Below are 27,871 nucleotides of genomic sequence, written 5' to 3'. Positions count from 1 at the left end.
CAGTTGCAAAATTACAGCTATGAAGTAGCAATAAAAATAATATTGCGGTTGCGGGGGGAGTCACCACAACATGAGGAGCTGTATTAAAGGGTTGCAGCGTTAGGAAGGCTGAGAGTCACTACGCCAGGATTTGTTTGAGAATAATGAAGGGATGTTTTATTCATGAAAGCTGTCTAGCTGTTTTCCAAGGTGCTCTCCCTCTTCCTGACAGTGGTGCCCACGTGACTGTGCCTGCTCCCTGCTCACTCTTGCCAGTATCTGGCAGCAGCTCAGCAGCTCTTTGCTTCTAGCATTCTGACAGGTGTGCTGTCTCCTAGCTTTAATTTGCATTTCCTCCCGGTTGCTGCAGCTGCGCATGCTTACAGGTTCTCCACTGCCATCCATACCTCATCTTTACTGACGTGCCAGCTCCTGTCTGCCCACGAGTACGACTGTTAGGTTGTATGGTTCTTTCCTGATTGAGTTTCAGCATCCTTTTCTATATTTTAGCAGATGTAAAACCCCAGGTTCAATCCTCAGCAACAAAATAAATTTAAACAGACCCAGGAGCCATAAGGAAAACCTAAGCAGACGTCCGGGCTCCCCTCACAGTCCCTGGATTCAAGAGATAGAAACTCCTCATAGACTTCTCCTAAGCAGGGTCTTCTGAGGAGGGTGGGCATCACGGGTGCCTCTTGGATGCCCAGGGAGGTGAGTCCTGCCTGGTTAGAGTCTGCATAGAGACCCGTCCACTGAGCATTGTACTCAGTGGTGCCTAGATTTCCTTGATATCTACAGTATGCAAGACTCCACACTACTTGCTGGTAGCATAGAACCCTTGACAACTGCTTCTCTGAAAAAGGACTTGTCATCTGTCCCAGAAGGCAACTGAAAGTGGGCAGAGGCCTGAGCTCTCTGCCTGCATTGTGCATCTATCTGCTTTGTCTCTCAGCTTCAGGCAACAATCCCTCTGAACTCTTCAGATGGGCGCACTGATCTCATAAGGAGTGTCTGTCTAAAGCGGCAGGCTCCTCACCCACCTCAGCCCCTTTGAAACTGACGATTCCACAACCAGGGAAATGGGGTGTTTTATGTCAGCTGCCTGGGAGTCTCCAGGCATTGTCCTGAGCCTGCAGCCATCTTGGATTCATCAACTTCAGGGCTTCATTGACAGATACATGGGAGCAGAGTTGTCCTCACAAACATCAAGGACATCCTTCTTCACTCTGCAGCTTGGGAACTCCGTGATCAACTGGACCACTTGGTAACCAAGGATCCTCAGGTACACACACACCTGCATCCCTCCCCCTTGCCCTGACCCTCATCCCTCCTTTTAACCCATGTCAGGGCCCTGACGGTAGGCTGAGAGGCCTCACCTCACCCTTAAAATCTCTTCTTGGCTTTCTGTAACTCTGGCCTTTTGCTTTCTGGGGCTGCGTGGCCAGATCTGATGTGTGAGGAAACGCCCCAGAGTCTGTCCCGTGGCTACAGCGAGATGCTGGGGGCAACACAAGTCAGCACTGAACACTGCGTGTGCTTCTGGCCTCTCCAAACCCCAGGAGAGCCAGCCTCTGCCTTCACTCCTCCCATGAGGGGCTGAGGGTGGGGCACCCCCCCCCAAGATGATGCCTCCTAAGTGCTGAGGAAGGACCTTCATTTTCCTCTCGATGTAGCTCCCAATTCCACGCACCATCCAGATTCTAATCCTACGCACTGCTTCATCCTGATACCGTGCCAGCCAATTCCGTTTTCTGAAACAGCCCTCCATCACTTTGGACAAGGCTCATAAAGAGAAAAGGGTCTCACATGCCAAAGGACTCGCCTTGGGCTCGGGGGCTACCAGCTCCAGATACAAATGTGTGAACCTCCTTCAGTTAGGAGGTGCAATGGCTACATTGCACCCCTGAGGATGAAGATAAACGCATCTTAACTCTGAAAGCCTTCGAGCTGAGTGGGAGTGGGGAGGACGAGGGAGGGGGGAGTGTCTTTGGGCTTGGGGAACCACAGCTCAACCTGTGATGGCTAAGGCCCCTTGTTCTGTGAGCTGTGGGCTTTGTTCATTATTTCCAGGAGTCTCAACTGCTCACAGAACATGCCTGACACCCACAAAATGAATTTCATACTTCACAATGATCCGGTATTGTTTAAATCAGCATTTTTCTTCCTCCAGGAAGGCTCCCAGCAGTACAGATGAAATTAAAAATTTTTCCAGAGAATATGGATTATAAAAATGCTTCAAAGGTCTCAGAGGTGGATGAAACTATAGAAAAAGACCTCCGAACCTGCTCTTCCCTCATCACACACATCAAGGGGATCCCGGCAGGTGTGATCTCTGGCTTTGTCTGTCAGCTGGAGGAAGAGGCCCACCTGGTAAGGCTGTCTTTACAGAGGCAAAGATGACCAGGTGCAGTGACCAGCAGCTGTCAACTCCGGTCTCACCTCTGTACCTCCCCCCTTCATACGGCCGCCTGTGGTGACATGAGCGGTAGGCTTACTTTATTCTTTTCCACTTGTATGTGATCGTGTGTGTGCATGTCTGCATGTATATGCATGTATGTATGTGGGTGGGTCTGTGTGCACGCATGCATGTGGGGTCAAAGGACAGCCTCAGGGGTCAGTTCTCTCCTGCCACCATGTGACCCCCACAATCAAACTGAGGCCATTAGGCTTGGGGTCAAGTGTCTTTCTCTGCTGGGACATCTCGTGGTTCGATGGTGGGCTTTCAAAAGGTTTCCTGGATGCTTTCAAGAGACTGGCCCGTGCTGGCTAGATCATAGATTTAAAGGGCTTGAGACTCGTCTTCTTCCTCTTCCCTGTCCCCAGCTTCCTGTACTAACCCTTCCAGACGTCTGACCCTCTAGCCAGCTCCTCTAGGTGGTTAGTAGACTCCCGCTACTCAGGGGGAGCTGGGGTAAAGTGTGCTGTCTCCTGTCCCCATCTGATTTCAGGCCAGTGAGTCTGAGGTTCCAGTTCATTCGTGAACCTCTCCCTTGTGGGAGGACAGTGCAGCCATGTGGCCCTAGGCACACTGTCTTGTTCTCTGGGACTTGAATGCCGCGTTAGGTAGGTTCTAGTTCTACACACTGCTTAATCCTGATAGTGTGTGTGTGTGTGTGTGTGTGTGTGTGTGTGTGTGTGTGTGTGTTTGGGGAATCCTGGATGATGAACTATGTATTCTGTTAAAAGCTTCCAGTGCTGATTTGAGAGGCATGAGCTGCATACACGGCACAAGCCCTTGCTTTGCAATCACACTGACCTGAGTCCTTTATGCTGCCCCTTCCCAGCTGGGTGAACTGGCCAGTGGGGAGTCTGCAAAGTAGTTTCTCAACTCTACTGTGCGGGAATCACCTCGGTGCCCTGTGAGGCAGGGACCCAGACTCAGTAGGGCGGGAGTGCCTGTTTTCCACACAGTCCTACATGAAACATGATCACATGCTCCTACATGAAACATGACGGCCCGTGCCTTTCCCCAAGGCCACTGGTCACACTGAGGAAAAGCCTCTCTATCCAGCGCCTCATCCATTCTGGCTCTTCACCAACTCCCTCATTTCCCCTCCCCCTCTCCCTTCTTCGGAACCAGCACGATCTGGAAGTTCACTTGGAGGGCCGTGCTGCCTTTCAAATGTCCTAGATCTTTGGCTCCTCCATCTCTTTTCTATTTAAATTCAAACCCATACCACTCCCAGGGCATCCTCCCTCCTGCGGCAATTAAGAGACAAGGATGTGACAGCAGCAGTCACCCACTCCCAGGGCCATGTGCTCATCAGAGCAGGATACAAACCATGCCACCCGCACAAAGAACCAGAGAGGGACACCCACAGGTACAGACTCTCTGTTAATGAGGCCTGAGATTTGCCTGGTGCCTGGTTCATTTCCTAGGTTCTGCAGGGACCTCACAGACAGTCAGAAACATGGGGGTTTTGCACATCTCTGGCCCAGCAGTTTTGGGGACCTGAGATCTGTCCTAAGTGTTCCCCTCTCTCCCTCCTTGATCCTGGGTGCATCCTAACTTCAGGTTCCCTATATCTTCTATGATCCCAAGTTTATGTTAAAAGAGTCAGGATCCTGACCACAGCACAGGGCTCTTCCCACCAATGATAAACACAGGGATCATGGGCACACCTTAATATGCAGTGCCTATGTCCTGCGTGTTCTATGGTACATTATATGTACTTTGTACAGTTGTGACAAACACAGAGTGTCTGTTCCACTCCCCCAGTGCCACACCTGTCCCCAGTCTGTCGCCTTCTGCAAAGTTTTTAGTGGCCTGCTGACTCAAACGCTCTTCCTGCTGTGGGCAGCCGGGTAGGAAATCTGATGCAGACGCACAGAGTAGAGTGACAGGCCCTTGACCTTCTGCCTTAACCCCAGCAGTGTTCCTTCTCAGATCACCTGCTTGTCCCAAGGGTCCCAGGCAGTAGCTCACCTTGAGAGACCTCTCAGAGACTCAGGACTTCATGAAGAAAGTGATAGGTGTGCCTGGGTCTGCATGAATGCCCAGCCAGAAGAATCCAGCAAGCCCTCACTTCATAGAAAGTGAAACAGATACCGGAGGGATTGTCTTGCTCTGTGCCACAAGTACTGGGTAACAGAAAGCACTCCGCACTTGAAGCCAGCTGTGGGGGTCTCCTCTACTGTTCTGCTGTGTCCTGTGCCCAGCACAGTGTTTGTCTGGTCACATTCAGATATCATTCTACTTGACCTTTGGTGACATTGGGCTGACTAGCGTCCTGTCTTGGAAACACTCAGGATCAGAGACACACAGAGGGTCCATCTGGTTGTCCCCCTGCCTCACCACTCTCCATCACTGGGTTCTTCCCAATACCCAGCTACAGAGTAGAAGTTTCTTCCCAGTTCCTTCCTGCTGGACATAGCATGCCAAAGGGTCTGGCCAGCCTTCTCCTGGCTGCTTGGCTTAGTGGCAAACTCATCAGGATGCAGGCTCCAATGCTATCACTGGACCAGACCCCAGCAGGAACTTCCCCCTATCTCCAGACTCAGATGCCTACTGCCATTGCCTGAGTGGTCAGTAAACATTCCAGAGCCAACATGCACAAAGTTGAGCTTCTGGAAGTCCCTCTTAACCCCACCAAGGGCAATTCCAAATGTTCTAACCTGCGCACCAACTCCACAGCGATGACATGGACGTCTCTGGATCCAGCTGCATTATCCTGCTAACCTCACTCCCCATCCCTTCCTTAGTCCTAGGATACACAGTGGTGCTCGGTAGTTGAAGTAAATGGGCAGGCACGTGCAAAAGTCAAATCAGTGAGTCGGACCAGGCTGCCCACTCTCTCCTCACCCTCTACCCTCACCCAGAGCCTCTCCTGACTCAGCCTCGTGGGGACACACTCTCACTATGGCCTTGCCCATGATGTTTTAATCCATTTTCTCTGGCCTCATTGAACACCGCAGATTGGGTAACTTATAAAGAACACAGGGTTAGCTAACTGTAGTGGTACACACCTGTAATTCTAGCCCCAGGGAAGCTGAAGCAGGAGGATTGTGCATTTGAAGCCAGCCTGGCTACATAACCAGAGACTATCTCAAAAAATGCCAAGGGCTGGGGATGTACCTAAGTGGGAGACACTCGTCAAGCACATGTGAGGCCCTGGGTAGCATTCCAGCGCTGGAAGGCAAACAGAAAAACAAACACAGGCACGTTTATCAGGAGGTTCTGGAGCCTGGGAGGTCCCGGGTATGGTGCCAGAATGGTGAGGGTCCCGATGGATGGCCACACGCACGGCAGAATGAGCGAATCTGTTAGTGTGAGCTTGCTTTTATGACAAAACCTCTGACATTCTCTTGACTACCACAACCCAGGCACCTCCCAGAGCTCACACCTCTACACAGCACGGGCATCTGACTCTGAGAGTCACGCCTTCCACGGGGCAAGCATTCAAGTCACAGCAGTGTCTGAACCCCTGTCCAGCCCGCACCCGGGCAAACAGTTTCCTCTTTGCAGCCTGAACATTCCCAGCTGCTGTGCGGTTCTCGGCCCTCTCCATCCCTGGGCTGATCTGGGAGCAGCCCCTCCCCACCCCACCCCCAGACCCTCATATGCCTCTTGAGTTATTCTGGCATCTTCTCTGCCCCAATCCCAGCATTCCAGGGCTCTGTCTCCTCCTGTGCTGTCCATAACTTCTTCTTTCTTTCTTTCTTTCTTTCTTTCTTTCTTTCTTTCTTTCTTTCTTTCTTTCTTTCTTTCTTTCTCTTCCTTCCTTCCTTCCTTCCTTCCTTCCTTCCTTCCTTTCTTTTCTTTTCTTTTTCTTTTTTTTTTTTTTTTTCGAGACAGGGTTTCTCTGTATAGCCCTGGCTGACCTGGAACTCACCTCCAGGCTGGCCTCGAACTCAGAAATCCACCTGCCTCTGCCTCCTGAGTGCTGGGATTAAAGGCGTGTGCCACCACAACAGGCCATAACTTTTTCAATAAACAGATCATTCTCCCTGGAAACACTACATCTTTAAAAGATACCTAAGAATGCTCTGTCATTTTCTTCATACAGATAAATCCATGCCCTTGCACCCCTTTGGGGAGATATTGCCCAAATTTACAACCACTTTGGGGGGACAGAGGAACCCTTTTTAAAAAAGATTTATTTATTATACGTAAGTACACTGTGGATGTCTTCAGACACCCCAGAAGAGAGCATCAGATCTCATTACGGATGGTTGTGAGCCACCATGTGGTTTCTGGGATTTGAACTCAGGACCTTTGGAAGAGCAGTCAGTGCTCTTAACCACTGAGCCATCTCTCCAGCCCCAAGAACCATTTTTTTTTTTAAAAAATGTCATTCAATATTCTGAACACTTGCATTCCCAGTAATGTGTTAATACTTTAAGTTGTCAAGTCCAGAGGAGACCAAAGAACCATCTTCATTCGTTCCACAGGCTGTGTCTGGTGACTTAGTGGTCAGGCTTCCCGCTAACAAAGCTCCAAAGCAGACACTTTAAGTCCATCCTTCTACTGCCTGTTAGAATGCTTACAAGCCCCCCCCCTTACCTCTGAGAGTGGTGACGTGACAAGGTGACATGACTCCACTATTCCAGGCGAAGAGCCCATTGGAGATTTGCAGTCACAGTGTCCTGGAACTTTAGAGTGTCCCAGAAATGCCTCAGGGGAGCACTGACCAGACAAGCCATGCATGGGAGGCTTAAGAGAGGCAACACCAGTAAACACTGGGTGTATTTTTGGTCCAGGTTATTGGATTAGCTTATACTACATGGTGTAGGTAGCCCATTAATAGCTGTCTTCACTCTAAAGAGGCTAAGGACCTGATAGTTGTTCTGTCTGTGAGGCTGAATGTCTCAGCAATCCCAGTCAGGCTCTGGAAGCCTAGTGGTTTCCTGGAGAGCTACCTGGTCTTCAGTTCACATGGGAGGAAGCTGGGTTCTGATGGCAATGAATGACGGCAGCAAGGGCAGCAGCAGAAACAGAGTAGATGAACGCACCGGCAAGACACAGAAGCAAAAAAGGTGAAAACTTTTCTCTTAGACCTCCTTATGGCTGGGCTGCGAGCAGCAGGTGCCACCTACATTTAGGTGAGTCTTCCCACTTCATCTATCCAGAGTGACCAGAGTCATGTCTCTTGATGGACTCCCATTCCAAATGAGTCGATTGGCAAGATTCATGATCACACTGGGTCTGGACACTAAATGTATACGGCAAACATGTTACCAGAGTGTAGTGGGATAGTCCCCAATGTTAACTGGACAGAATCTATACTCATCTGGCCATAGGCCTCTGAGAATGTCTGTGAGTGATTATCTGATTATGTGCATTGCTGTAAGAGGATCCATCTTCATCCCCACGTTCTGTATGCAGGGGATCCTGGACTGTATTACAGTGGGGAAAGGGAGCCGTTAACCCGCACACGAGCATCTCCTGCTGACTGAAGCAGAACGTGACTGTCTCAAGCTACAGCATGATTTCCCCACCGTCATGGACTGTGCTTTGAGCTATGAGCCAAAATAGATTTTCTCTTCCTTACACTTCTTTGGTCAAAGTATTTTTTCATTGTGACAGACATGGAGACAGGTTGGTGGGCTTGATCTTTTCCTGCGACTGCTGGAGTCTGTCTTATGAAAAAGGAGGTTAGGGTCCAAGGGGAAATCTTTATCGACTGCCAGACATGGTGGTCCACACCTGTAGTGCTAGCACTTGGGAGGTGGAGGCAAGAGAAGCAGGAATTTAAGGTCATCCTTGGCTACATAGCAAATAGTAGGCTAGCCTGAGCTAAGTGAGCCCTATCTCAACCCCACCCAATGTCACCCCCAGAACAGCATCTCTTTAAGAAGGACTTGATTGTGAAGAGGAATTTCCAAGCATTAACTTAGTCATCACACCAGTCTCCAGCAAGGTCATTACACTGCACTGCCTCAGTCTTACACGTAAGAAAGGCTGGGAAAGGTTAATCAACCTGCCTGTAGTTGGTATCTGTTGCTGCAAAAGAAATTGGCCTCTCACAGGTCTATGTTCGCTCAGTCAAAAGTGAGGGAACAGCCCAGCTTGGGGGTCTGGCTCTGAGTTTCTCCAGAGGTTTTTAGTCAGCTTGTTGGCAGGAGCTGTGGTCAGTGAAGGCTTAGCCAGGGCGAGCAGACCTACTTCTGTGGCTGGCCAAAGAGAGGTTTCATGACAGCATCCATACCTGGAATTAGTGTTGCAGGTTGAATTAAAGTATGAAGTTGCATGTAGAGACACTCTCCTGGGTTCTCCAGGTGACCACAGTGGAACTGTAGGGGTTCCTAGTTTACAGAAGAGGAAAACCAGAGATTGGGATGGTTGACAAGGGATAAGAGGCAGGGAGAAAGAGGTGTGCTGAAGACGGGGGAGGGGCACACGTCAGCACTCAGGCTTCTCCATGGGCTTAACACCTCCCAGACTCAACCTGAAGGAGGACAGACAGATTTGGGTTCAAGGTTTTAAGGAGACATCGGTCCTTGGCTTCAGGTTACAGAGAGAAGAGTCAGAGGTGCTTAGCTTAGTCCCTGGCATTGGGAGCACCTCACAGAGTCCCCTCCAGTAGGCCTCTCTCTCCATGGCTAACCAGGAAGCAGGGCAAACAAGACCGGAAGTAGGGGCCGAGCTTCAGTCTTCCAAGGCCCTCCCTTAGAGGCCCATTCTACCAGCCAGGGCTCCATTTCCTGAAGGTTCCACGGCCTCTCAGGAGCAGAGCCATTGGATTAGCTAGGACCTTTGGGGACATTTAAAAAAATGATTATTATTAAACAAGATTCTTTAAGCTTTTTTAAAAGGTGTTTACTTTGTTGTTTCACGGAAAGTGTATGCCTACGGAGGTCAGAGGACCATCCGCAGGAATTGTTTCTTTCCTACCACCATGAGGGTGCCATGGATTGAATTCAGGTAATCAGGCTTGGTGGCGGGACCTCTTACCCACTGAGCCATCCTACCAGCACCAGGGACATCTTAGATTCAAAACACAAACCAGGGAACATGGGTATTTCTAGAAGCCAGAAAGGACAAGGAAACAGCCTCCCACTAGGGACTCCTGAAATGCAGAGCCGGCTAACACCTTTGTTCTGGCCCTGTCCACACCATGCTGATTCCCCAACCACAGAACCATGAGATGAATGAGGGATGCTGTAAGCTGTCTAGGCTTCTACGCTCTGCCGCAGCCACAATAGAAAGCAGTTTCTCACGTGGTTCAGTGACGTGGCGTTTGGCAGCAGGAGTCAGCTCTTGACTCCTCCCTATAGGGACCTCTCTGTGGGGCCATAGCTCTGTTTGAGTGTCCTTACACATGGCAGCTGTTTTCCTCCCCCTCCCCCTCCTCCAGGATCAACATAGAACACAAGGAACCTGCTATTCAGTATGCATGGGAAACCTAACCTTCCTCCCTCCCTCCCCCCTTTTCCCCTCCCTCTCTCTCTCCCTTTTTGAGACAGGGTTTCCCTGTTGTAGCCTTGGCTGTCCTGGAACTCTTTCTCTCTGTAAAAATTTTCCAGGAAATTATATTAAGGCAACAGATAAGAAACCAGGACACTGATTCCAAAGTCTCTCCATCTCGAAGAATTACAGCACTGGGCCTAATGTCTAGATGCACATCAGTGCTGAACCTGGCTCCCCAGGAGCAGTCACGGAGATCTGAGAACTATGTCCTGTGTTTTTAAGTTGTAAAGGGAGCATTGCCAACTGAAAGGAGGCCGCGCCAGCTCTTGCATGAAATGACATCCACTGGATGGCTTATACTGTGAGTGTAGAAGCTCTGGGTGGAAGTTATTGATGTCTTTAATAAAACATGGAATGGCTGATGTTATTAAATAAGTCCCATCTGATGGACAGCATCTTTAGAAATGTGGCCTCTCAGGGCTGAACACGGAGAGTATATTGGTGCAGAAGAAATGAGGCAAACCCCACAGTCCTGCTACTGAACCACCTGGGCGCTAACCAGAGCCAAAATATCCTCATGCCCAGGTCTATTCCTGAGCTTCAGTGAAGAGGCCAGAGAGCTTACTAATCGTTCCTCTCAAAGGCTTTGGCTGTTTCCGAGGAACCACACTGAAGAGGCTGTTAATGTGTTTCCATGGGAACTAATGGGGTAATAGGAGGGTGGTGTTGCCACATTCTGGAAGAAAGAAGTTTGGAGAAGGAGAGGAGGAGGAGACCGATCTAAATCATTGCCTGGAAACCAAGAGGTTTTCAGCAGGTAAGATAGAATGCTGGGCTTTGAGTTTCTTGTCTACCCCCAGAAAACAGTCCCAAGAAGAGATAGACTCAGGCGACGATATGCTTCCGAATCCTTGACAGTCCCCAGGACCCCCTTGTGCACCTGGCACATCACATTCAGAACTCACTGGAGGCCAAGAAAGAATCATGTCTCTGAAAAACGGTGCAGCTGCTATGGAAAACACCACAGAGGTTCCTTAGTAATCCATAAATAGAGCTACAATGTAATCCAGCAATCTCCCTTTTAGCTATGTACTGCAAAAGTTGAAAGTGGGGGCTAGATCAGCAGCTTCCACACCCACGTTCCCCCGCAAAATTCACAACAGGTAAAATGTGAAGCAGACCAAGTACCCGAGGACAGACAAATGGATCAATGAGTTGTGCTATTTACATAGGATTCAAATGCATTCAACGTGGTCCTAGATGTCTTCTGCTGTCAACGCAGCATAGAGCAATGGTTCTCAACCCCCACAGGGGTCGCATACCAGATATTTACATTACAATTCATAGCAGTAGCAAAATTACAGCTATGAAGCAGCAATGAAATAATTTTATGGCTAGGGGCCATCACAAGCTATATTAAAGGGTCGCAGAATTAGGAAGGCTGAGAACTACTGGCCTAGAGTCTCCTGAGGAGGGACTCTATTAAAGGATTGCTCTGATCAGACTGGCCTGTGGCCATGTTTGTGAGGGACTGTCTTGATTGATGATTGACATGTGAAAGCTGAGCCCACTGTGGGCGGCACCATCCCTAGGCAGCAGGTGAGTCTGGGCTATGCAACAAAGCTAGCTGAGCATGAGAGTGAACCAGATAGAGAGGCATCAAGCACTGTTCCGCCAAAACTTCCTACTCTGACTGCTCTTAATGACGGGCTGTCCCCTGGAAGGACAAGCTGAAACTTGCTCTTTCCTTCCCAAGTTGCTTTTGTTCAGAATGTTGCATCACAGCAAACTATAATAGCCTGAAAACCAGGAGTGGACTTCTGAAACATGCAACAGTGTTGGTGTGACTTAAAGACATTGTGCTAAGCGAGATGAGCCAGCCACAGGAAGCGCCATGTGATCCCACTTAGATGGCTGCCTAGGCGAGTGAAAAGCCCAGAGCAGAAGTAGGGAGCAGCCTGCCTACAGCCTGCAGGGAGGGGAGAATGGGATTTTTAACTTAATTGGGACAGGGCTTCTCTGTGGGGAGATGAGAGGACTGTGGGGAGGGATGGTGGTGAGGACTGAGCAATAGTGTGAACTGTGGAACGAAGACCAGGAGAGAATGCACTTTTGATGGTTAATGTGGGGACAGAGAGGAGACTCAGCATTGAAGAGTCCTGGCTGTTTGTCCAGAGGACATGGGTTCAATTCCCAGTACCCACATGGCACCTCACAAGTGTCTGTATATCCAGTTCCAGGGATCCAATACTCTCCTCTGACACTGTTGGGGGAGCCAGACTGGGTGGGTACAGAGGGAATTGACACCCAGCCTCTTCCTGCAGAGTAGAGACTCAGCTATTCATGCGGCTGTGCACAAAGACTTGATGCCAGAACTGGACATGGGACCTGCCACTGCTGACCCAGAAATCCAATGGCTGCACTGAGAATGCCTCTATACCTCTCCAGAGATGGGTGCCAGCACTGACGTGCTGAGTAGGGAAATTCCCACTCTCTGGGTAAGCCAGCCTTATCTGACTGGCAGGACCCACAGATGAACCAGCAGGTAGAAGAAGGGAGAAGTCTCTCCCCTCATCAGCTCCTTCTCTGTCCTTAGCCTGTGGCCCTTGGAAGTCAGGTCTGAGTTCCTCAGCCTGTACAGCAGCTTCCTGGGGCTTCCTGGCAAATCACCCTCAGGTGAGAAATTCACCATTGGCTTCCTTGTTCTCAGGCTTTCAGACAGCCTGTTCGGGACTTATTAGCCTCTGTATTCATATGAGCTAATTTCTCTAATAAGTCCCCTCACATCTGTGCAGTAATGATGGGAAGGTATCCTTTGGTGTCCCTCTGGACACTGAAATTTGTTCCAGGATTCCCAATTATGCCAAACCTATGGATATTCAAGGATCATATAAAATGGCTGGCATTTGTTTATAATCTATGTGCATCTTTAATCTGCATGGCTTAATCATCTCTATAATATTTATAATCCCTAATACAACATAAATGTTGTGTAAATGGTTATTACATTGTGTTAACTGATTGATAATAGCAGGGAGAAATCTTTAGGTATGCAATTGTTTTGAAATATTTTCAGTCTGTAGTTTGTTGACTCCATGCATCTTAGTTACTTTTTCTGTTGCTGTGATACAGTTCTCTAGTTAAAGTAACTTAAGGGAGAACAGGTTTACGTTGGCTACCAGGTCTAGGATAGAGTTCATTCTAGTGGGCAAGTCACAGAGGTAGGAGTTTGAAGCAGCTAGTCACATTGTATCAACAGGAAAGAAGCAGAGACAGATGAATGCTTTTGTTCAATCAACTTCTACCTTTTCCTGTAGGCCAGGACCCCAGCCCAGGGAATAGTGCCACCCACAGTGGGCAGAACTTTTTAAATTAGTCTAATCATGATAATCTTCTACAGTCATGCCAGAGGCCCATCTCCCAGATGATGCTAGATTCTGTCAAAGAGATAATAGAGATTAATGAGATTAGTCATTACATCATGGCATAAAGCCTACAGATATGGAGGCTTGACTGGACCTAAGTATAGCCTGTTAATTCTGTCTCCCTGGAAATCCCTAATACCATGCCCTCATGAAAGAGGCTCACGAGACAACACCCCTCCTCATGTGTGTGTGTGTGTGTGTGTGTGTGTGTGTATCTGTCTATCTGTCTGTCTGCCTGCCATGTGTTGAAAAAACAGACCTCACTCAGCACTTGTATCTGACATGACCTTGATTTTGAACTTCTCCCAGAGCTGTGAACAATAAATTCTGCTGCTTGCAAGGCATGGTCTGTGCTTTGTTGTTATAGCAGCCAGTAGGGACTAAGTCACTTCCTCTCTTCCATCCCTGAACAGTCCTATAAATGTCATCTACCTGCCAATTAGGGGAAATGGATGAAATAACAAATGTCTTTAGGGTTTGGATATGGGTTTTCCTTCAAGGGTTCATGTGCTAGAGGCTTTGTCTCCAGGGTGAGGTATCGGGAATTAATAGGCACCATTGAGAGGCAGATCCTAATTGTCCTGAGGTCAATTGAGGGTACCGCACAGGCAAGAGATTAAGAAGGTCCTCACAGGACCATGGCTGGTTCTGAAGAGATGGTTGCTATAGAAACCTGAACCTGACCCCATCCGGCTCATTGGCTCCTGCTTAGGAACTTGTTTCCACATGCATTTCAAGCATTGCCATCTGCTAGCACATGACCCTGCCAGAGGGGACCCCTCGCCAGAGCTCAGGCCGTGCACTTTAGACCTTAAACCACCAAGCTCACTTAGCTCCTTAGTTTTCTGTTTGAGGCAAGATCTTCTGTATCCTGGCCTGGCCCCAAACTTACAGAGGCGAGGATGACTTGGAAATCAAACGGGAGGGGGCTTCTTATCCTCTTCTTGTACTTTTTTTTTAATTTTAATTTTTAATTAGGTGCATATTCGAGTGTGTATGAGTGAGTGTGTGCACGTGAATGCAAGTGCACTCAAAGGCCAGAAGACAATGTTGGATTCCCGGGGGATGGGGGTGGGGGGGCAGACTAGAGAGATGGTTCAGCAGTTAAAAGCACTGACTGCTCTTCCAGAGGTCCTGAGTTCAATTCCCAGCAACCACATGGTGGCTCACAACCATCCGTAATGGGATCCGAGGCCCACTTCTGCTATGTCTGAAGACAGCTACAGTGTACTCATATACATAAAATTAAATAAACCTTTAAAATAAATGTTGGATTCTTGGGAGCTGGAGTTATAGGTGGTTGTGAACTGCCCAATGTAGTGGTGGAGACTGAAATCAGTACATGATCTTAACTGCTGAGTCATCTCTCCAGGCCGGATATGAAATTTCTGGTCCTCCTTGCCTCCACCTTCCAAGTTCTGGGATTACAATGATCAACATTATGCTTGCTTTATAGGGATAGAACTCAGGGCTTTGTGTATGCTTCATGAACACTTCAACAAGTGACCTCGATTCCCAGCCTCTTGACTAACTTCCTTTATGAATTTAGCCTACATCATTGAACAATGCAAAGTGGACTGATCGGCCAGTCTCTCTGCTACTGTGACAGGCACTCAATCAGAGGGCTCTCTCTTCCTCCTTCCACAGTCTCTGACACTAGAGGCATGACATTCGGTTTGTGGAATCAGAAACTGCTCCCAGAAGCCCAAGTATCATGGTCTGTGGTTGATACTTATGGAGATACCTTGCCAGAATTCATGCCACCCTCCCGAGGGCACAGCCTCTCTCTGCAGTCTCCCCTGCTCTGACAGCTTCTGTAAGAAAGAGATAGCCTGGTTCACCGGCCTTTGAAGAAATGTCAGCACCTCATTCAGAAGAATGAGCCTTCCTGCCAAAACTCTAGGCAACTCGCAGAAGGTACCTAATTCCTGTCAGGCAGGTGAAGCAAGGTGGCTCTCTTTGTGGCAGTCAGGCAACGGCGAGCAGAAGAAGAGACCAGGAATGGGCTACCGACCCCAGCGACTGGTTTCTTCCAGCTAAGCCCCACCCTTAGCTTCTACAACCTCTAAATTATCCTAAAATTTATCTGATTTTCATTTATGTGTGCATGTGTGTCTGTGGGTGGGCATTTGCTTGTGAGTGCAGTGTCCGCAAAGGTCAGAAGTTGGTGTTGGGTCCCCTGAGACTAGAATTACCAGTGGTTGTGAGCCACCTAATGTGGGTGCCAGGAATCAAACAAAGAAGGACTAGCAAGTGCTCTTTGCCACAGACCATCTCTCCACGCCCACGATCAAATTATTAGTCCATCAGTAAAGTAGGTCAGAACCCTCTGATCCAAACTCCTTGCACCAGCATCACCAGCTGGGGATCAAGCCTTCCAGACACGGAGTTCTGGTGCTATACTCCTTATCCATACCATAATCATGGGCAAGAGACCAGATCCATTTCTTCAGAGAGATAGGTATAAGGGTATTTCCCCAAGTTACCAAAATTCAGCATACCTAAGGTCCATCCTTTCATCCTAAGAGGGCCATTAAGGAAATAAAAATGGCCTCCATTTCCATCAGAATGGCGAAAACCACAGCAGACAATAGGATGCATTGTGTTGGCATTTCATCTAGGCTCCGCCCCCACAGTTACCTGGTGACAGACAAGAGTGTCCATTCACTATAAAAGGGGCTGTTTGCCCCCTCCTCCCTCTCCCTTTTCCTCTCCTTTTCTCTCTCTCTCTGTCCCTCTTTCTCTCTCTCTCTCTCATTCTCTGTCTGTCTCTGTCTTTCTTTGCCTTTCTCTGACACTAGCCTTTCTCTCAATTCCCCTCCTCCTGTCCTGAATAAACTCTATTCTATACTATTCTATGAGGCTGGTACCTCAAGGGGAAAGGAATGCCTAAGCATGGGCCTTCAGAGACACCCCCTTCCCCTACACCACACCTCACTTCCCTCAAACATACTCCTTCTTCATTATCTTTTTATAAAACACAACGCATTGTAGTAATGGAAGCCAATAAGGAAGCCCGGAGTGATTCTGACACCTGACTACAAGGCACACAGCCTGGAGCTCCATCTGCCCAGTTCTGGGGCCACCTTCCTGAGAGCCCTGGAAATGGTACATGGCTGTTTCCTGTGGAAGACCAGCTATGACAATCAGTGATCCAGGAGGGGAAGTAGGATCGGCGCCAAGGTAAAGCAGGCACACACCTGGTGGACTAGGCAACCGTCAACAAGCTCCAACAAGCAGGCTCCGTCAACTTCACATGTGTACACAGACAGACAGACAGACAGACATAGACATTCACAGATTGAGTATATGAAGCAAAGCTCCAACCACTTTACATATATACAAATACACACATTTTTGGTTGCTGGAGCAGACTGCAGTGAGCATGCTCCAACCATTTTACACACACACACACACACACACACACACACACACACACACACACACACACATACATATTGTGTGGCTGGAGCAAACTCTTTTGAGCAGGCTCCAACAACTGTATTTCTTCTCCCATAGCTTATATATCCCAGCAAAATCTTTCAAGCAATATAGAAATTACAATGTGATTACATTCTATTTTTCTTTTAGTGAATGATTATGAAAAAACAAACAAACAGTATGTTCCCCAAAACTGTTACATGAAAAAACATTACATACTACAGCTAAAGGAACCAAATTATTCCCAAGAACCCATGTAAATTCATTCTTTTTTTGTTTTTGTTTTTTCTTTTTTTCCTGAGACAGGGTTTAATCCTGGCTATCCTGGAACTCACTCTGTAGACCAGGCTGGCCTCAAACTCAGAAATCTGCCTGCCTCTGCCTCCCGAGAGCTGGAATGAAAGGCGTGTGCCACCACCGCCAGCCTCCATGTACAGTCATAACTAACTTATTCTAGATTTACAAAGTGTGAGCGGGCAAGGTGGGTTTCTCAACCACTTTCTCTTACTGGCAAGGTAGCAATTTGCCGTCGCAGAGAAAGGATCAATTATTTTATTATTTATCATAAAGAGTAGTCTTGTAACAATTATAGAAGAATCACAGATTTAAACATTTACATTAAAAAACCATCAGTCCTCAGCATGCATATCTATCTACTCATCAGCAACTCAATCATCAGGAAGCTGAGGGCAAGGGTGGATACAAGGAATTCATTATCACTTAAATTGCCAGTCCAGCTCAGGAAGAGTCAAATCCGCCAGTGCTAGTTAGACTGCCAGAACCTCAGAAGTCCATAGCTCAACTAACAAGAGTGTGTTTTCCTAAACTTCAAATCGTTCTCTAAGAATGTCTGCCTCAAAGCCACTAACAAACCCAGCTTAGCCTCGCTTCACTAATGAGTTATTTTTCCAAATGCTTTTTTTTTTTTTTTTGGTTTTTTGAGACAGAGTTTCTCTGTGTAGCCTTGGCTGACCTGGAACTCACTTTGTAGACCAGGCTGGCCTTGAACTCAGAAATCCGCCTGCCTCTGCCTCCCAAGTGCTGAGATTAAAGACGTGCGGCACCACGCCAGGCTCCAAAATGCTTTCTAATGATAGTGGTCATTGCAGACAAACTACATCTCTAAATTCTTTCCTAGGGTGGTGATTGGATCGTTAATCTGCTCCAATGCCTGAAAGAGACCAATCACTACTATTGTTAGGGCCAATGACGCTGCCCAGTGAGAGGCTCCACCCCCTTAGCGGTCGTCCCCCCCTCCCCCCTCCCCACATATAATCCTTAGATTACAAGGGACTCGAAGGCAACGAGCAGAGCAGAACTCCGCAGCAGCACAAAGTCCTCAGGATGTGAAGTCCTCGGGCACCCCCACAGTGGCTGTGCTAACCACTGGGCCTGAGTTCTGAAGCAGTTCGTTCCTCCTGCGTGACCCTTGGCCATTTCCAATCTTGTTGGGAGATTTGGTTTTGTTTCTGGGTTCTTCTCACCAAGGTTCACTCTTTGTGAAGATGTTCAAAATAAGGGAGAGCCAGGTCTGGATTTCCATGCTAATTACTCCTCGGTAATTAAATTGAGTCTAATTGTCAGAAAGTAAAATGAGCTCCCCTCCAGCCATTGTCCTTGCTGCCGTAGCTGCTGGCACTTAAAGCCAATGAGTCACTAGTCAAGGAGAGGACCCTGGCGACAAGGACAGCAGTGGGCAGGTCCTTGTCATAAAGGAAAACATAATAATCATAAAGTTGGCATGTCCAATAGTGTCACCAAGTCTTTAGCACATGAGGCTCGATGGCGGGGGACACTTCAAACCCACACTTTGACGCAGACAAGGGAACAAACCATTGCTTCATTTAGAGAGACACCTAGGTACTTCACTGGCTTACAGAGCCCAGCCATGCCTGAGGTCCCTGAGGAACCACGAGGAGCCAGGACCCGTGACTGATGTGTGCCCAGGAATACACAAGCTGACTTCTATGAAAATTAGAATTTCTCCTCATTGTCGTCCCCCCCCCCCCCAAAGCAATGCATATGTTTGACAGTGAGTAAGAAAAGAACAAGAAGAGGGGATTTGGCCAAATTTTCAGTGAAAAAAGCTACAGTTTAGAACTTTAAGCCTCTGGCCAGGTCATGAGTTCCATCCAGTTTAGCCCTCAACACCAAAGTTAAGCCAATGACCACACGAGCTGCCCCAGACTCAGTCACAGGCTGTTCTGGTCTCTAGACTGGCTGGCTGGTTTCTATGCTATCCCTGCCAACAATCCACTGTCCCTGATTCTGTACACACATGGCTCTCAGTAGCTGTAGGATGACCCAGTGGCTCATCTTCCGCTTGCTGGCAGCCAAGCCTTCCCTCCCCAGCCTTTCCCTGGTATCCCTCAGTTCCAGTCAACGACACTGATGCTCTGACCACAGCCTTATCTTCCCAGGACGGACAGGAGCCACTCAGCCTTTCGAGGTGGGGGCAGGGTGGACCTCAGTGACATAGCAGCTCTTTAGGGAGTACCTGTGGTGTGCCACTTAGGGACAGAAATTTCCATGGTGAATTGTTTACTCCTGTAATCTCAGAGCTGGGGAAAAGAGGCAGCAGGTTTTTATTTAAAATCCTATTATGGTCTATACAGGAAGAAGACTGTTTAAAAAAAAAAAACAAGTCTCTGATGCTGGAGAAAAATGGACTATGTGTTATTTAAGCACACACAAACATACACACATATACACACACAAACACATAGGCAAATATACACACATATGCACACATGCACACACACACATACAAGCACGTGTACATGTGCATCCCAGTTTATACGAGCTATGTGGCTTCTCTGTGCCTCCATTTCCATGACTATAAAACACAGATGATGATTTTATCTATTGTGTATTCCCAGGGTCTGTGTGAACAATAAATACACATGCATGAGGTGTCTACCAGAACATGCTATGTGTGGACTTGCTACCCGTCTGTGTAGCCGTGTGCAGCTTGAACAACCATTGAGCAAAATGATCCTAGCCTGGCTGCCCATTCAAATCCCCTGGGCCATTGCCACTGATCACAGGCCCCTTCCCAGACTCACTCTGAGATGTGGGGTCTGTGTCCAGGGTTAGCTCTGATTAGGATCTAAATGGCACCCCACTATAAATGCAGTGTGTCTCCCTGGAGGATGGAGCTGGCAGGAGAGATTCTCACTCAGCCCAGAGGAAGGGGATCAAGAGATCCTGGCTGGGCGCTGGGAATGGACCAGGCCTCAGTATAGTCCCCTTCCCTCCGCTTCGGCTGTCCTAGGATTACACCAAGGATGAGCTGCACGGTGTACTCTGGGCAAATGTAAGTTCTCTCTGGAAAATGGCCGTTGAAGAAGAAAATCTGTTTTTTGAGGGTATGCAGCCCCTGCTCCATGGAAGGCCACACATCAAAGAGTATATAGACATTACAAATGAGACTTTCTGTGTCCATTTTTAAATGACAAAAGCTGGGCAGATTGGGAGCGGAGTTGGGTGGGGAGGAATTGTGGAAGGGGAGAAATGAGATCAAGGAAGGAGAGAAAGAATGAAATGTAGTGTTAAGAAATTCTTATTGGGGGCTGGTGAGATGGCTCAGTGGTTAAGAGCACTGACTGCTCTTCCAAAAGTCCTGAGTTCAAATCCCAGCAACCACATGGTGGCTCACAACCATCCGTAATGAGATCTGATGCCCTCTTCTGGTGTATCTGAAGACAGAAATCCTATCACTGGGCATTGGAGGCATACAACTTGCAGATGGATCTCTGAGTTCGAGGCCAACCTGGATTGCAGAGCAAGTTCCACGACAGCCAGGGCTACAAGGAGAAACTCTGTCTCAAACAAACAAACAAACAATAAAATCCTAGCCCTAGCAATAAAGGAAAGAAAAAGTTCTCTTTGTGCTGCAAGATGGCAAGTCTTACCAGAGAGGAGGAGTTGAAAACAAGTTGTCCTTAGGACCCTTATACATGAGCAAACCCCCACTCCCGTGTGTGTGTGTGTGTGTGTGTGTGTGTGTGTGTGTGTGTGTGTGTGTGTGTGTTTTCTACCATGACGTCAAATTTGTGCACCACTAGACCCATATCCATTGATAAAGACTGTGCTCCATACTGCTGCTCTGCCATGTGCAACCCACCTTTGCTGTGTGCAACCCACCTTTGCCTTGTGTGAGCTCCGCCACAGGGAAGGACCCGAGGTCCCCAGGCACCAGCCCTTAGGCTTTTCATCTCTCTTCAAATTCTTTCCCAAGCCTGGAACTTCCTTCCCAGCCTTGCTTCTGATCCACCCCAGGTCCTGCCCACCCCTTGCCATCTTTACAACCTCACCAGGATGCAGATCTGAATAAGTACGTTGGTCCCCATGAGGCCTCCGCCACAGTTACCCCATTCCTTTGACTGTACCCACAAAACTCAAGACACCCTTCCTGGGACCCGTCTCCCACAAGGCATGGCGATTTCTAGTTTCCCGTCTCTGAGTCATGCACTACACTTGGTCTTCAAAGGCTTTGACTTTTGTCTTTCTCTTCCTTCCTTTCTTTTGACCTGTCCAGCAGGTCCAGTTATTTGAGGGTCTCAAGGGGACCTTCTTCTAAGAACCAAATGGGGGGGATAGAGAGAGACAAGGACTAAGTGCAAGAACAGCACGGAAACATTCTGAGTGGCATCAAGGTCCCACTGTATTGAGAAAGGCTCAAGGCTTAAATGCACAAGCAAAAGGGGAAGTACTTCTCAGCAGGAGGGGTGGGGCAGTGGAAATTTTTCTTTTGGCAGTTACATGGGGATGCAGGAACTTGGTGGTATGGGGTGTGGTCAGGACATCTGGTGCTGACTTAGGGCTGGAACATTCTGTGGTTGTTCTCGGAACGGTGCGTTGGTGGCCCACTTTTGACCCCCTTTTCTTCTGGGGGGGGAGGCCCAATTCAGAGATCAGGACAATTGTGTTGTCTTAATAGCTCCCAACATTCCTTTTTGTGGTTTGTTTATTGTGTGGCTCTGCATGCACATTCATGTGTGCATGTGTGTGTGTTGAGAGTGGGGTACTCTGTGTGCATGTGTGCCTGGAGGCCAGAGAACAACTTTGGGTGTCGGTCCTCAGTACTGTCTGTCTATCCACTTTTACCTTTCTAAGGCTTAATGATCACCAAGTAGACCAGGTTGCTAGGCAGCAAACCCCAGGGCCCTCCTGTTTCTGTCTCCCTGTAACTGGGTTTGTCACACAGGTTCTGGGAATCATATCCATGCCATGTAGCACACCTACCCAGAGCTCTTTGGATTCTCGCATGAAAGACACACACACAGAGACACATGCATACATACACACACCAGTTAACTTTTGACATGCTGTGACTAGCTCAGAGGTTGGGCACTCCTAAACCTTCCCCTGCTACCCCAGATACAATCAGGGACATGGCCAGTGGCCACTTACCTGAATTGCTACATGGCTGGTTGGCTTTCTCTCCTGCAGCTCTTATGTCCCATTCTTCTCCTCCCAATCATGGCGACTCCCCCTCTCCCTTTCTCCCGATTCCTACCATGCAAATCTAAAGATCTCACCTCAGTCTACCTGCCCAGCCATTGGCCACTGGCTCTTTATTGATTGATCAAAAACAAATTGGGGGGCTGTAGAGATAGCTCAGCAGTTAAGAGCACTGATTGCTCTTCCAGAGGTCCTGAGTTCGATTCCCAGCAACCACATGGTGGCTCACAATCATCTATAATGGGATCCGATGCCCTCTTCTGCTGTGTCTGAAGACAGCTACAGTGTAGTCAAATACATAAAATAAATAAGTATTTTTTTTTAAAAAATTGGGGACAAGGATCTTTAGTGTTTGGACATGCAGATTCTCAGTTTTTGGGGCAGGATTAGTTCAAAGCATTGGAACCAATCCCCAACATACCCATGTCCCCACGTGTGCCAGTCTTTATCGATTGCCCTCTCAGATCTCTCCCCAGTTATGAACACCTGAGCTAGAGAATTCTCCTGTGCCAAAAAGCAAATGTTTGAGACTTGAAAAAGCATAGCTCTACATTTAGGGAAATTTTCAAAATTAATGTTTCTCTATTAACTATAATCTTAAATCAATTTCATTAATCTTTCAATTTAGTGTTCATAAAAACATGCCGCCGGGCGTGGTGGCGCACGCCTTTAATCCCAGCACTTGGGAGGCAGAGGCAGGTGGATTTCTGAGTTTGAGGCCAGCCTGGTCTACAAAGTGAGTTCCAGGACAGCCAGGGCTATACAGAGAAACCCTGTCTCGAAAAACCAAAAACAAAAAAAAAACAAAAAAAACAAAAACAAAAACAAAAAAACCATGCCATTATGGCTGGATATAGGCAGTGTTTCCTCTCTTTCCAGGAACCCCTCACATGCACAGTAATTGATGAGAAGTTGCAGATAATAACAAGTTACTTACATACAAATACTTTTTAAAAAAGATTTATTTATTTATTATATATAAGTACATCATAGCTGTCTTCAGACACCCCAGAATAGGACAACAGATCTCATTACAGATGGTTGTGAGCCATCATGTGGTTGCTGGGATCTGAACTCACGACCTTTAGAAGAGCAGTTGGCGCTCTTAACCGCTGAACCATCTCTCCAGCCCTCTACAAATACTTTTTAAAGCAAAAACAAAGGACAGAAATTTCAGCAATACAGGAAGAGAGAGAGAGTACAGGGTTTCTATGCAAGTGCCAAAATAGTGGTTTGAGGCTGGGGAGTACCTCAACTGAGGCCCTGAATGCACGTAAAAAGCTAGGCATGGTGCTGTGTGTCTGTAATCCAAGAGTAGAAGCAGAGACAGGATGATTTCTGGGGTTCGATGGCCAGATAGCATAACCTCCTTGGCAAATTCCAAGCCAGTGAGAAACCCTCAAAAATGCACAACCGAGTGGCTGGAGAGATGGCTCAGTGGATAAGAGCACTGACTGCTCTTCCAGAGGTCCAAAGTTCAATTCCCAGCAACCACATGGTGGCTCACAACCACCTGTAATGGAATCTAATGCCCTCTTCTGGTGTGTCTGAAGACAAAGACAGTGTACTCATACACATAAAATCAATAAATAATTCTTTTAAAAAAAAAAGACACAAGTAGGGCTGCCATGGCATGGTGGCACACACCTTTAATCCCAGCACTTAGAGGCAGAAATCCAGTGGATCTCTGAGTTCAAGGCCAGCCTGGTCTATATAGTGAGGTGTGTGTGTGTGTGTGTGTGTGTGTGTGTGTGTGTGTTTAAACAAAACAAAATGTCCAGATAGTGATGGTCTGTCTTTAATCCCAGCACTCAGGAGTCAGAGGCTGGTGAGTCTCTGTAAATTCAAGGCCAGCCTGGTCTACAGAGCTAGTCCCAGAAACCCACTCTCAAAAACAAAAACAACAACAAAAGAATCCCAGGATCAATACCCAAGATTGTCCTCTGGTATCAACACCCATGAGCATATATATATGTACATGGACCTGTACACTCATGTGCAAACACACACACACACACACACACACGATTGAAACTAATGTATTTTGTACTTGAAGACTAAGAGAGAGTTAAGTGTTTTAAGTAGGGAATAAAAGGTAAAATGGGGGAGTGGAGAGATGACTCAGTGGACGAGAGCCCATGTATGCAAGCGTGAAGGCCTGAGTTCAAATCCCCAGCACCCACAGAGGCAGGAGGATTTCTGAGGCTTGCTGGCTGTCAGCCTAGTTCTGAGTCCAGTGACCAACCTTGTCTCAATAGACTAAGGCCAACAGTGTTATACAAGACAACTAGTCTACCTCCTCTGGCCTCACAGGCTTGTGTGGACATACCACACTCAAACACACCCCTACAAACACCACTCATACTCACACATGCACATATACAAAGATATGTTCAATGGTATGCCCAGGACTCAGACCTAGCTGCTTCAAAACCTAAGAGCTATTTCAAAACATTGTACTATATACATATATAATCTATGTCAGTTGAAAAGAATATAAATAAAACTAAATTATCTTAAATGTTTTCAAATTGCCTAATACAAAAGGAAGTCGTAGCAGGAGTCCGGGATGCATTTTCATTGTGCTAACAGGATGCCCGAGAGGAGGGACAGCCAAAGGCAAGGATGCCTACAGCAGGCAGACATCCTCAGCTTGCCCATCCCAACATGAAATAGATATTTAGTTAATGGATGTGTACTGGCTGGTTTTGTGTGTCAACTTGACACAAGCTGGAGTTATCACAAAGAAAGGAGCCTCCCTTGAGGAAAGGCCTCCATGTGATCCAGCTGTAAGGCATTTTCTCAATTGGTGATCAATGGTGGGAGAGCCCAGCCCATTGTAGGTGGTGCCATCCCTGGGCTTCTACAAGAAAGCAGGCTGAGCAAGCCAGTAGGCAGCATCCCTCCTTGGCCCCTGCATCAGCTCCTGCCTCCAAGTTCCTGCCCTGTGTGAGTTCCAGTCCTGACTTCCTTTGGTGATGAACAGCATTGTGGGAAGTATACGCTGAATAAACCCTTTCCTCCCCAACTTGCTTCTTGGTCATGATGTTTGTGCAGGAATAGGAACCCTGACTAAGACAGGGTGTTAAGTGAAAAGATAAATACAACCTTTGTTTCCTTCAGAAGATGAAGGAGTTCTGGGTACAATTCTTCCAACCATAGTGTGTAGCCACACCAGTGAGCTGTAGAAGAGTGGGTACCCAGATCAATAGGGAACCCTGTTACATGTTTCCATCAAATAGGACATGAAACAGGGTTGAACTCGGTGCTCGTTGCTTTGAATAGGGTGACTGAAGCCAAAGGCGATGTGACTGGCTAGGGCAGGTGAGTGAGCGCATGTCTGGCCTCCTATGTGGTACTTCTGCCTCAGTTTTTTCGGACTGCGCCATCCAAGGCAGAGGCAGGCGACACCACTTGCTCTGCTCCACAGGAGGGCTCTGGCTAACCAGATCAGGGTGAAACTCCTGGAAATGGCCGCCACCTTTCCTCAAAGGATAAGGCACCAAGTTCTAAGCTGAACGATTCTTCCCAGCAAACTTTTTTTTCAAAGACAAAAGGGCATCAAGGTAGGTAGCAGGGACTTGGGAATCTTACCTGTTTGCGGAGTAGACACTTAAGCTCTTGAAGTCTCTGACAAAAGCCACTGATCTAAACCAGGTATGGTAGCTCACACCTTTAATCCCAGCATTCTGCCGGGCAGAGGCAAGGATGGATCTTCTTGAGTTCCAGGCCAGCCTGGCCTAAGACCAGTTGCCAGTGAGACTTTGTATCAACAAAACAAAACAAACAAACAAAACCAACCAATCTTCCACCTGGGAAGTATTTAAATACACAATAGACAGGAAATGCCTGGCTCTGCAGAGCCTCATTGTATTCAGAGGTCTTTGTTATTTTGTTTTGTTGGCAGAGACTGGGTTTTAATCTGCATGTGCTATCTATCTATCTATCTATCTATCTATCTATCTATCTATCTATCTATTATCTATGTATCTATGTATGTATGTATGTATGTATGTATGTATGTATGTATCTATCTATCTATCTATCTATCTATCTATCTATCTATCTATGTGTATACACACACACACACACACACACACACACACACATCCTCTTTGGCCCAGAACTAAAGCAAGTCTGCTTCCTTTCAGGACATCTCAGATCAGCCTTATTTGAGTGAAGACAAAACAGAAATGCCGGTTCCTGCCTATTTTAAAGGCCTCCCTAGAGCACAGCATGCCTTTCCATGTCATGTCATTGAAAGCAAGTCTTCACTCTCAGACTGAGTCTCAGCCGGCGTCTCTCCCTGCTCTGTCCTGCACCACTTTTGACCACTCTGGGTCTTCCTCTGTCCCAGGCCTCAGAAGGTGCCTCTCTCTGCCAACAGCTCACTCCTTTCACAGTAAGTGAAAGATCCTGTAGCCCAGCCCTGTATGTGCAGATCTTGCCCCATCTTCCAGACTATCTTCCTAGATTCCTAGAACACTTGTCCTTTTTGTTTTGCAAGTTGAGAGGACTCCACCTTCAAGTGAGCCCTGGGTTGGAATTCACCAGCTACGTGGCCTTAGGCAAATGGCTTGACCTCTCTGGGCAGACATTCTGCTATATACAGATAAACAACTTTAATTTGTAGAGCCATTGGGAATATTCAGTGACGAGCCTCGCACACAGGGCTCTTGGCTTTTTCCTCCCACTGGGCAGGCATCTCTGCCTGCTCCATCTTACATCGACTTCTCAGGGCTTCTCTGGCAAGTCCTTAGCTTGTCCTTCACACTGAAAACAATTGATTTGTCAGCTATTTGCCAGGGACTTTCCAAGGGCCTTCGGGAACAGGAGCGATAGGCTGGGACTAAAGCAGCTACAGATTCCTGTGCTGGTGTGTGTGTGTGTGTGTGTGTGTGTGTGTGTGTGTGTGTGTGTGTGAAGCTGGAAAACACAACATAAATAAAAAATATAAAAAGCTACTGTTTTATATGCTAGGATGAGGATAAATGCTGTCAAGAAAAAGAAGAAAACAGGGATAAAAAAATGGAGGAGACAGCTACAACAGCAGCAGGCTCAGTGGAGAACCGTCAAGAGCAACCAAAAAAAGAGCCGATTGTATCTCTTTGTTGGATGAATAAGTGAGGGAACAAAGGAAGTGAGAACCAGGTCTTATTTATTTCTTAGGGAAAATGTCTCGACAGCAAGACCCTGACATTTAATGAGATTTCTACCAAACCCAGATGATATCTAATTAATGGGAGGGAGGGGGAATTTGCAAAGTTTTGGTCCTGGAAGCCTATGGCTTCTTATAAAGAATGACATTCGGGATGTGGGAAGAAGTGGGGCGTGGGGGGGGGGGCTTCAGTCTGCAGGGGAAGTTTTAATTGACTTCCTGTGTAACTGATATTTATAAATTGCATCTGACAAGAGAAATCTGTTTGCTTAGCCATTAATTTCTCCAGCTAATTCCGCTATGAGTTTGCAAGACTTCCAGCACAGGCGGTGTGGCTGGTGCTTAGACCTCAGACAGACAAGGGGCTGGAGGCAAGAAGGAGGGGCTGGCATGGTGCGTGGGGGCGGGGGTTGGCTGAGGAGAATGCTTTTATCTACAAGGCTCCAGAAGATGGGCTGAATTTTAGCCATCTGGTGTCTGTGCCCTCCGGTGCTCCCTCACCATAGAGAAGAACACTGTAGAGAGACCGGGAGGTAGCTTTTCCTATGGCCA

The 27,871-nt window shown here is 47.6% G+C and overlaps 1 long non-coding RNA gene across 1 annotated transcript in view; it reads left to right on the top strand.

Annotated features, from left to right (window-relative positions):
* Positions 1-389: 389 nt before the first annotated feature.
* Positions 390-27,871, top strand: part of Gm31829 — a 46,363-nt gene continuing 18,881 nt past the window's right edge. The window contains exons 1-2 of the long non-coding RNA XR_872956.2: positions 390-1,261; positions 2,150-2,464. This is a non-coding gene — a long non-coding RNA (predicted gene, 31829). The remainder of the gene's footprint in view (positions 1,262-2,149; positions 2,465-27,871) is intronic.

Source organism: Mus musculus, chromosome 12 (assembly GCF_000001635.26).
Source record: "Mus musculus strain C57BL/6J chromosome 12, GRCm38.p6 C57BL/6J".
NCBI lineage: Eukaryota > Metazoa > Chordata > Mammalia > Rodentia > Muridae > Mus > Mus musculus.
Note: the sequence above shows the minus strand (reverse complement) of the source record. Positions and strands in the feature narration are given on the sequence as shown.